An 11,505-nucleotide genomic window follows, 5' to 3' on the forward strand; every position below is an offset into this window, starting at 1 on the left:
TTTCTTGTATAAAGGCCCGAGTTAGAATCTAGCAGTGTTCCTTTCCTGTCCTATGGTTTTGCTGTGAGAGGGGAAAGAAGTGCTGGAGAAAAGAGCAACACGCGCACACACAGCTAATGAGAGCAGGGTGTGAAAGCATCCTGTCTTTCCTTCCCACCCAGCAGTGATGGACTCCACAGCAAACTGCAGCACTGTGAAACGTGGGAGGTGTCGCACACGGTTTGTTCATCACCCCATTTACTGCAGAAGCAGCCCATCGTCTCTCCCTGGAACAAAAGAGAAGGACAAAGGGACTTTGGGTAGAGGATCCGTGTGGCCTTGGTGACCCTGGGCTGGAGCAGTGGCCGCTGTGCCTCTGGTGCCAGCCAGCAGGGGTGGGGAGGCCAGAGCATCTCCCAGGACCTTCAGAGCTCCACGAGGGGCTGAGAGGTCACTCCTGGCACAGCTCCAAGCACACCCACCCCACCACTTACAGCTGAACTGCGTTTGGAGAACCCAGTCTGTGTTCTGCAGTGAAGGGGGGCTGTTCACAGCATCCTGCCATGAACTGGCTTCAAGTGGCCCCTTGAGCTCTCTCAATTAATTAGTTTGATGAGGAGCTGGGTTACTTACCAAGTACATGTGCCTCAGAAGCCAAGTTACAGAGCAGCTGTGAACTGGTTTGTGCTCCTAGGCCAGCACAACCAGGGCTGCTCTGCATCTCCCGCGTTTCAACACAGTCTCATGCCCTTTTTCCTTTCTTTCCTATTAAATTCCATTCCCTGGGCTGCTCTCCCTCCTCCTCCAGCACTGCAGAGGACAGCTTTTTGCACTTCCACAGTGGTTCTGCACAGCCCACTCACCTCTCAGTGTCAGTGTGATCTGTGTTACAGAGACATCAAAGCACAGCATCCTCTGGGAAAAGGAGAGATAAAGGGAGAAGAAAATGTTCCAGAAGCACCGACAAGCAGGAGTTGTGTTTAGCCCCTTTTGGAACAATAATCTCCCCGAAGGTGTGCTGAGCACTCTAGCAAGGCACAACGGGAGCAGCCAGGGCTCTGTGCACAGCATAATCTGATCATGCTCTGTTTGGGTAAGAAACACAGCTTCATGCTTCTCACCTTCTAGGAAAGAGAGTTATTATGAAAATCAGGTCCCTGCCTCAGAGCACGTAAAAAACAGTTGGCTTCATAACCTTGGGGAAAAAAGATAAATAAAGAAATCCCGTGAGACACGTGTGAGAACTGAGTAAGTATTAAAACATATGTTGGAACATATTGATCCCTGAAAGCCTCCTGCAACAGACATGAATCTTTTTCATTTCCAGCCCCACTGAAAGTTTAATGAGGATGGTGTGTGCCACTCACCTGGATCAATCATTTATGCAAATTCCTGCCAAGCCCCACCACAGGCCCTGTCTCAACCCAGCAAAGAAGACCATGCTGTGTTTCAGCTGTGTGATATCAAACCTCTGCAGGGAGCACAGCACAGCCCTGGCCAGGCATCCTATCTCAGGCTGCAGGGGCTGCCACCTTCGTCAGGTCAGAGGGACGTCCAAGGACCTACGATCTATCCTGGGATCAGCATTCCTCCTGCTAGTTCTTGTCCATGGTAGTGTCCCAGCGACACCTGGTTTGGTGTGAGCAGAGTGCCTGACATGGACCCTTTCATTCCTATTTCAGGTACACCAGATTTTTCCTTTTTGCCTCTCGAAGTGTATGTGTAATAAATATAGCACAGGCCTAGGAGAATGAAAAGATGAATCACAGCTATGAAAATACTTGACTGTATTTTAAGCAGGACTCCCAACAGGTACAAACATAACCATCTACTGCTGACGCGCTTCAGAGGCCTCAAAAGACCATTGAGTTACTGTTAATTATTCTTAAAATAAATTATTACTATGCAGCATTAATTCAGAAGAAACTGTAAGTTCCATGCTATTTTCTACAGCTTGTTTTCACAGTGAATTAATGGGAGTTAATTTAGCAGTTCACAACAAACAGGACCACTGCAAGAATACAAACAAGGTGTTGCTTCCTGAATTCTTCCTCCCTCTTGTTTGTGCTCCTCTTTGACTTTACTAGATGTAGTACAAAAGGTCTTAGTCTGGCAGAGAGCAAATTTGCTGGAAAGGCAGAAACTGGGAAAAAAATACTGCATGATTTTCTCCTCTTGTGGATATTAACAGTTTGGCACAGATACATTGCTCTCACAGTGGAAAGGAATGGTAAAAAATTGGCTCTAATTCTTTGCAGTATGTTAATATTAGTATCTGTGAACAGTGTTGGTGTTGTCATGTCTGTGTAGCGTGTCCTTTGTCCAAGACCGATCCCAGTTTTCTGGATCAAGAACCATTTCAGCCTACAGGTGGCATTTGACTGTCAATCACTTTCTCTAAAAATGCAAGAGATTTTAGTCCTCACTGAGATGGAAAACTAAAATAAGCAATTTGGAAAGCATTCTGCATTTTGGAGAGGCTTTCTATAATTTATTCAAACTCAGCTTGAAACAGAGAAATGTTTTTACCCCCAGAAACATCCAAAAATACATTGTGTCAGCAAGTACATTGTGTAGGAAAATCACCAAATCTTCAAAAGCTGCAGGTCGAGGTCGCCTGTGCTAACAAAGTGCTCATTTACAGCTGCAGCTCCTGTGGATGCCTGTGCAAGCCAGATGCTCAGCAAGTGTTGGGGTCCAGCTGGTGTGAGGCCAAGAGGCTCTTCAACAGTAATGTCCACACAGCCAGATATGAATTTGGGGACCCCCCCTTAGCCAATCCAGAAGCTGTAGGGATGCACAGAGGTTCCTTGGGCATTTCAGGAGAGTAGGATGCTCCTACCTCCTGGCTCAGGCTTCTTTCTCTGTGGTGCCAGAGATGGGAGCTAATGTTTACTGCAGTGGGCATCCGCTCCAGAAGGTCACAAGCGATGGGAGGAAATAGTCCCAGGTGGTGTCAGGGGAGGTTTAGATTGGATACTGGGGAAAATTTCTCCATGGAAAGCGCGTCCAGCCCTGAACAGGTTGCCCAGGGCAGTGGTGGTGGAGTCCTCATTCCTGAATAGATTTGAAAGGCATGCAAGTGTGGTACTTAGGGACAGACTTTACTGGTGGCCTTGGCAGTGCTGGGGGAACAGTTGGACTTGGGGGTCTTAATTGTCTTCCCAACCTCATTACCTCTGTGAATCCATAAAGCTGTTGCTTGCTTTTTTTCTTTGAAGGCGCTTCTATCCTTCTGGGAGATCATGAGTAGAGCGAGTTGGGGTTTCATTTTCATCAGGAACAAAGCAAATCAGTCCTGGAAATGCTGCCTGTGTGGTTTTAAAGATCTGTAGCAGCAGTTGTAGAGACTGGGGGTGGGGAGAATGGCACACAGAGAAAATTTCATTCAAGCAATTAAGGAATCACCACACTTTTATGATTAACTTCTTGTTCCCAGGTTGAATGCAGAAGCTGTTAGTGGGGGCATTGCTATTCCATACCTGACACGAACAATGGGAATATTTGTTCTGCCCGGGAGGATTACACCATCCATTAATCTAAGTTTTATTGAAAGTTTAACTAACAGACAGACAAAATTTGATCAATTAGCAGCGTAATTCCAAGGAGATGTCACAGTGAAATTAAATCTCAAGCATTTTTAATGCAAAGAAACCTAGGAGCTCCCTCCAGTTTTCTTTCTCAGTACAGTGTTTAGATTTTAATTGAAAGTTTATTCTGCTTTGTGCATCTTTAGTAAATTTTAATTTCAGACTGTAATGAGAACAGTTTTCTATTATAGTGTTTGTAGCATTTCACAGATAGATCAAAGATGTCTCATAAATGAAGAAAGCAAACAGATTTGTGTAGGATCCACTAGCCACGGAAATCTCCAGGAGAAAAGAGATTGATGTGGGGAAATGGAGAGGGAATTTGTGCTGTGATGAGGAAGGATGCTTGGGGGGATCCAGGTGGCTGTGATTATTGTACCCATGTGCTCAGACCCTGGGGGTTCACTCAGGGCTCCTTCAGGTCCCCACTAGTGCCAGACCGCCGGGGCTGTTCTCGTGCTCATCCCACCCCAGACAAAAGCTGCTCCCTTAGCCCACCTCGGCACTGCTACTCCTCTGCTTCCCAACAGCTGTGGTCCCCTTCCTGCCATCCCGCCATTCCAGCTTTCATTTCCTTATATCTCTATCCCCAGTGAAGTGTTATTGCCATCCTTACTGCTCCCCATGTCTTCCATTTTTCTTATCATAAATGTCATTCTCATACTGCAAATACCAGAAGTGCCACAACCTTCCTGTGAATCTATCTCAGTGTTATCTTTGGAGACATACCTCATCTGAAAAGAATTAATACTGAAAATAGCTGTATATTTTTGGATGTATATTTTTGTCTGGAAGGATGTTAGGGATCAGCTTATCGGGCAGCTGAAGCCATGCAAATCCTCCGTCTGCAAAGGTCTAGTTTTGTTTATACACTAAGAGTTTCTGGTCAAACCTGGGCCTTGATACCCTTACAAAAAGCTTCCCAAAAGTGACAAAGACTAACAATTTAACAGAAGATACTGGTGAGGGAAGGTTTCTCAGCGATAGTGGAGGTACAGAACACAGCAGCAGCAGCTGAGCTGCTGGGTGTGCAGCGCATGGGCTGTGATGGCAAATCACTCTGGGCTGTTCCCCTGTCAGCCACCATCAGATGAGCAAATACCAGGAGGAACTGGAGCTTGTGAAAACTAATAGATGTGACTGCACATACCCAACATCTGATGATCTGTAACAGTACCTACCAAGTCAATCTGTTTGCAAATCCTGGGGCACCAGGCAGCTGGAGCCCTGGCTGGGGCACACCAGCTCTCTGTGGTATAATCATGCCTGGGAGGTGAGGATTTGGGGCTTCTCAAGAAGTAATCTTTCTTAGTAAAGAAGTGATTAACCTTGCTTCAGTCACGAGCAGGAGTATTTAAAACAACAACAAAAAAAAAAGGCAGCTGAGAGCTGCCTGCAGCTTGGCTCGGGCAGCCGCTTCTCCATATGGCGTGTGAAATGCCAGTACATGAAATTAGCTCTTATAAATAAGTAATAAGGGCTGATTTGCCCAGATCTGGATGGGCTGACTTCCTGTGGAACACAGCCCCTAACCGTAGCATCATTGTAACTGCAGGTGTTCGAGGCCACAGAGTTCCAACAAAACGTGTATTCTAGGGAGAGCTTGGAAGGAAAACAACACTTTGGGAAGGGGCCAGCATTCCAGCCTCATTCCAGGATGCTCAAGGAGGAGTGCCTGTTTGTGTTTTCAGAATTGAATGTTTCAGCTTTCTGACACTTTCCACAAGTCAGGCTCAAGTGAAATTATATTTTGTTCAAGCATATCCTTTGAAGTAACTGAAATTTTCCCTGATCCAGAGGACTCCTTGTATGGGAGTAATTTTTCTTCTCCAGAACATGAGAAAATTGAAATAATGAAACTTCCTCTGAAAAATCAGAAAGATTTGTCCCACATCACAATCTCATGTAATCTTTCACTGACAGGATGGGGGGGGTCAGACTGAAAGCCCTATTCCTGCTGGAACAGAAATTCATTACGAAAGAAGGTGGCAAGATTTTAAGTAAAACTCTAGGACTTAGAGTTGCCCATCTCTGACAAAAAAAATTAAACACAAATAGTCAAATTCTCACAGACCCTGGTGACTTGAGACATCAGTTTTTCAGCTCATCTGCAAGAGGCCTTTCAAGCCTGGTGTCCGCTCGCAGGAGGCATTGGTTCAGGGACTGACCCAGCTGAAAGGGCCAAGCACCAGCATCTGAATCCCCCTTTCCAGCAGCACCATGAGCTCCTGGAGGCCTGATCTTGCAGAAACAATGGAATTTTTCTTTGGTCACCATCAGTGAGATGGAAGCATTGTCACTGGGAGTTGGGGATTGATGAATGGTCCCTGAATTGCGGCAGCACAATCTGTCAGAGCTGAGGTTAATGGGGGGAATGGAAATAGCCTGAGCCTGCACAGCTGACATCATCTGCTAAATTAGCTGAAAACCTACTCACAGTGTACTCCTGCTCCTCACTTCGCTGTCACTGACCCCAGTAGCAGCTGCAGCACTGCCTGGGATCCACACAGAGCCTTAGGCAGCTCTTGGGGGCCGGCGTGCTGGGCTGGCATTGCCCAGCTCTGCTGTGGCTTGGGCATCACCCTGGAACACTGCCATGGCACAGGTGAAGGGTGACCCTGCCCTCATTTCAGTGGGACACCAGGCTTGGCTTCAGTTTGTCCTCAGCCGCTCTTAGGGCACAGAGGGATGCACAAAAAAGGGGAAAATTCTACTCAGAATTCATTCCCATGTGTTGCACAGAGTATCTCACAGGTAAGACTGTCACCTCTCCAGGGTCTGGTTCCTGGTCAGAGCTGGTACCACTGTGGCTCACTCTCCTGCCAACTGGGAATGCTTGAGAAATGTTCCAAATTTGTTTGGTACTCCACTGCAAAGTGCCACCTGTGCTGGAGATCAAATTAACCCACAGCTGAGAAAATGAAAAACCAGGAATTTAATTGTTTAATGGCTTCAAATCCTTTACTACTTAACTCTCATTTATAGCATAAATACTGAAGAAAATCAAGATATTTAAGAGCAAAACCAGATCCTAATTTCTGTTGATGTCTTGTTCTCACCTTACAGGAAGAAAGGTACATTCAGAGGCTGAGTTTGGCTCAGTAGGCACCACTCTGCTATGAAAGGCTCCAGCTCTTCCCACGGGCCTGATACTTCACAGTTTTAATAAATTTTTCCTGTCCTGAAGGTAAAATACAGCACTGAAACTTCCAGGAGCAGTTTTCTTGGTTTGTGGTTGCAGCATGGCCTTTTCTGACCTTTGGACATATGCCATGAATGCTTTAATCCCAGCAAGGGTTTTATCTTACACAGATACAATGAAGGATCTGAGAAGTAGGTCAGGGGACATTAGAGGCTGTTTGATTCATTGTGAATTGTGTGCACAGCACGGCTTTCAAGCCTGAAATGTCATTACTTGGATGCAATGAAGCTGCTGTTTTGTTTTAGAAAATAGTCTAATGGATGGTTAGTAGGAGAAAGGAGAGAGGAAGGTCTCTAGGGACCACCAAACACCATTTCAAGCAGGAAATCACCACCACAAGCAGGTGCTTGTGCTTTGTGGTGGCAGTACCCCCACCTGTGCCAGCAGCACCCCAAAGTTGCAGGGTGAGTGATGGGATTACAGACATGGGAGCAGGAGAGCTGCAGCTGTCTCCTCTGCTAGCCAAACAGTGCTTGGGGAACACTCCTGAGATACTTTCCAAAGTATTGATGATATTTTTTTCCCCCTCACAGTGCTTTAGTACCCTGTGTCTGTCCAGGGTACAGAGTTTTCATTTTTTTTAATGGTTCTCAAGAAATTATTGAGAAATAAAAATGCATTTCAAAGTTATCTTCAAGGCTTACTGTGGTTCAGATGGTTTCTTTAAATCCACAGTGCATACGCTATTTTTCAAAGCTTTACTGGTCCCCAAATGATTGCAATGGCGTATTGACTGGCTTTACTGGGGCCTTGGGAGTTTAGAAAGGAAAAAAGTAACTTAGCAAGGGAAAACCCTTTAAATATAAATACATGAAAGTTTTTAAAGTTCATCTAGTCTGTCTCTAGTTTTGGTATTTATAAACCAGACACTGTCATCCAGGTTAACAGCACTTCCCTGTTCTGAGAACATCGCAGCAGCCAGTTGACTGGAGCTCCTTCATGCCTTCAGAAAAAGAAACCCACCCATCTCACGGGGCTGGTGCACCCCTCACGCTTCGGGAATCGCCTCCAGGAGCGAGAGCTTGGCCTCACAGCACTTTCCTGCAATTGCTGGAGAGCCTAGGACCCTGAAATGTCTGTGCAACAGCATTAATATAAGATGGATATAGCTCCATACCCTGGATCTGCTTAACCTGATAAATAGTTTCAGTTAATGGACAGCAAAAGGAATGATGCTTGGTAAATTTGATTTTATGAGCCTTTCACTTATTTGCTGTGCCCATTAGGTCGGAAGTTAGGTAATGGTGAGTGTCCATTAGTGCATTAGCTCAGTGATGATGGAGCTGAGTTGAAAAAAAAACAAAATGGTGGAAAACCCCCTGAAGCCAGCTGCATTTATTAAATCTTTGTTTGTTAGTGGTGGCTGTAATGGACACTGAGCTGGAGAGGCATCGGAGTTTGGTTCAGGTGGGAAGTACAGCAAGCCCTGAATCCCTTTCCTCCTCCCACAGCATTTGGTCCATGTTTCTCCTGCCGTGGGAAGCCTGAGACAGCCACAGGGGCTGTGAGGCAGGGATGGGATTGCTCATGTGCTCCTGTCCCAGGAAAGTCTCTGTGCAGTGCTGGTGTGATGGGAGCCCTGGGGCTGCTCCTCCAGTCACAAATACATGATCCAGCTTGTAACAACCACTGACAACCCGTTCTTTTACTCACTTCCTTTGAATTTTTTTCTCTGCCCAGGCAAATTAGTTTTTAAAGTCTCTTTTCCCAATTTCTTCGTTACCCTGGTATTATTTACACAGCCCACAAAAAGCTGTTTACTCTTCTGGGTAATTCAATGAACATTCACTTGCTTTGAATTAATATGCAGCATTGTTCCAAGTGCTGGCAATTTAGTGGTAATTGGAACATCTCCTTACCCTGGAAAAAACATTCAGCCTCCCAAGTTAGCTTTCACAAGTGGCCTTAATGCAGCAAGAGAGCCAAATTCCCTTGTTTATGTGCTAGCAAGGAAATATGGGGCTTGTTAGCAATTACAAGGTAAGTTTTCTTCCCCTCACTTCCTGATGGTGCTTCCTCTGTAGCTGTGAGGGCTGTTCAGGGTGACTGGAGTCTCTGTCCCACCACTGCCAGGGCTGGGTGAGTCCCTGCTGTGATGTTTAAGCAGTTTGCCCATGATGTGTTACAGATGCTGGAAGAGAGTTTGCTGGGTGAAAGAGGTTTGCAGCAGTGTGTGGAGGAGCAGGGCACAAAGAACCTTTTCAGCAGCAGTTTGATCTCACCTGGATGCACATCAGAGATATGTACTTTAAGTTATTTGTAAACCAGGTGAGCCCTGCAGAGAGCTTTGCCTACAGGATTTAGTAGGAGTGTCTGTAGGACTGGATTGCAGAACCCCTTGCTCAGCTGGGGATTGAGTTCAATCCAATAACAGAGCCAGCCCTGTCAGCAGGCGTGTTTCCATGTCAGTCTCTTGGGTGCACTCTGCCCACAGACAGGCCACGGCTGTGATAGAGACCTGTCTGTGAGGCTAATAGAACCTGATCGATAGAAAATGAAATCTGTTTGCTCTGCTCTGTTGTCTGGTCGCTTCCCTAATTTGGTTCTGCTTACAAGGGCTACTTACAATGCTAACGATTCTCCAGGGGTTTCCCCAGCAATGGAAACAACTTTGTTAGGGACTGAATACAGGGAAAGGGACAATAAGTTGCATATGTTTGACACAGTTTTGATGTCCCAGTGGGAGCACTTTGAATCTGTGCAATCCAAAGTGAGGGTTCTGTGACTTTCAGAGCCTTTTTCTTCCCTTAAACTTTTCACCCCATGTATAACTTCCTGCCCAGGCAAGACATGGGGCTCAGCCAGAAGGGAAGAGAAAATGTTCTGGGATTTGCTGCTGGATGTGGCTGTGAGAGCAGCTCCTCTGTGGGATGTCAAGTCTCAGACCAGCAGGGCCCTCCAACAGCCTCTCCTGCTCTCAAGACATTCTTTCTCTCATCACATTTACTGCAGAACTGGAAAACTTAATGATGAAAATATTTTTGTTGATTTTTATGCTTTGCTTTTGACCTGTGAAAATGTGTTTACAACAGGGTTTGCATTAACACCCTGAGAATAAACAAGTGTGAATATGGCACTGATCATGCTAGCACAAAAATTAATGTTGCAATGCAACATTAAATACCGCTAGAGAATTTAATTTAATTAGGGAATCAGTCCTTATGAAAGCCAGCAAGCTGACAGCCCAGAGAGCTGAAATGTGGCCATGGCAAGAGCTGAGCACACAGGATCTCACTGGGAGCTGCTGCGTGGGGCACACCTGGCCCTGCTGGCAGGAGGACAGAGCAGGGTCCATATGCTGCCAACCCTGTCCTTGTCTGCATGAGCAGGGACTGGAGTAACAGAAACCATCTCTAGTGACCCAGTCTGGTCACAATATTCAGTCTGGGACAATATTCAACTTCACGAAGTCTCTGGATGGAAATAGCTTCCAGTCACTAGAACCGACCCAGGGACAATATAAACAACCCACTATCTAGAGAAGAAGTCCTTCTGGACTGATTAGAAGGTTCTTGAGCTAACAAATACATTCCAGACTCCTTGACACCTGCTCAAAGAGGCAGCAGAGCTCAGGGGCTGCCAAAGAGGTCTTCTCCATCCTGCCCTGCTCTTCACAGCCCCTCTGCAAGCCCCCTAGGGGATCATGGCCCCCAAGCTGCCGTGACACTGGCTCTCCTGCACATGTGGTACCTGCCACAGTCTTTGGGAGAGGGCATTGACTGAGGCATCCTATTTGCAAAGAGCTTCCTCGTGGTGTCCTCAGGAGAACAGGGATCCAGACAGCATAGTGTGTGTTGTTAGTAATGTAAAAGGACACTGTTATTTGTATTGCATCAGTGAACTCCATTATGTCTTTTATTCACCTTGTTTCCAGGACAGATGCAGCTCCCTGTGAAGCCATCACCAGTGGGCACTCACTGGCAGGTCACCAGTGCAGGTTTTATGCCACAAAGGAAACAGGCTGCTCTAAATCCCAGCAGTACATGGCTTACTGACTCAGCATGAACCAGTTCGGCTCCCACAGCAGCCCTGGCTCCTCACTGGCCACCCTGGGCACTGTCAGCAGAGCCACCTGAGCTGGCAAGGACAGGAATGCCCAAGGACCTTATCCTCATGCCAACGTCTTTCTCCTCTGCCAGTTTTCAGTGGAGCTTTCCCTGCACATCCCCTTGCCTGCTTGTTGCTGAAGCTTGTCACAAGCATGGGGAGGTCTCTGTGGGTCACTTGGCCCATCTCCTCCCAGAGCAGGTCCAGGCTGTGGGGCCATCATTGGTGGCAGGGCTGGGACCACCTCACACACATTCCTTGCAGGTCTTAGGTCCCTTGGCAGAGCTCTGCAAGCAGCTGCTTCCCTCTCTCTCTGCATTAGGATTAATGTTCGAACAGCAGTTGTCCCATCCATCTCTCTGGGAGGCTTCCTCCAAACAAATAGCAGGAGGAGGTGGCATCTATTTGGGAATGACAGGGCTTCAATCTATTTATTCCACAGGTAACCACTCTCTCCTGAAATGTCAGATTGACTCTTCATCTTCCACAGGCTGGGTGCGAGCACATCTTGGCGGGTACGGGCCCGCCTCCCTGCATTTGCAAGGAAAAAGAGTCACTGAGATTGATTGCACAATTGAATGTGCAGCATGGTAAACAGTTATTTGGAAATTATTGTTTGTGCTTAATTATGACATACAGAAGTTTAACAGTCATAAATTTTTCATTGGAATTAGAATGCAAATGTAG

General features: G+C 46.5%; 1 long non-coding RNA gene across 7 annotated transcripts in view; it reads left to right on the forward strand.

Annotated features, from left to right (window-relative positions):
* The window catches only part of LOC115497794 (uncharacterized), a 148,980-nt gene that overhangs the window by 121,516 nt on the left and 15,959 nt on the right, over window positions 1-11,505 (forward strand). The window contains exon 8 of one of the 7 annotated variants that reach the window (XR_012051478.1): window positions 1,307-2,796. The exons of the other annotated variants lie outside the window; for them this stretch is intronic. This is a non-coding gene — a long non-coding RNA (uncharacterized lncRNA). Of the gene's footprint in view, window positions 1-1,306; window positions 2,797-11,505 lie in introns of those variants that run through there. 7 annotated transcript variants of the gene reach the window in all.

The sequence above is a fragment of the Taeniopygia guttata genome, chromosome 19 (assembly GCF_048771995.1).
Source record: "Taeniopygia guttata chromosome 19, bTaeGut7.mat, whole genome shotgun sequence".
In the NCBI taxonomy this organism is placed as follows: Eukaryota; Metazoa; Chordata; class Aves; order Passeriformes; family Estrildidae; genus Taeniopygia; species Taeniopygia guttata.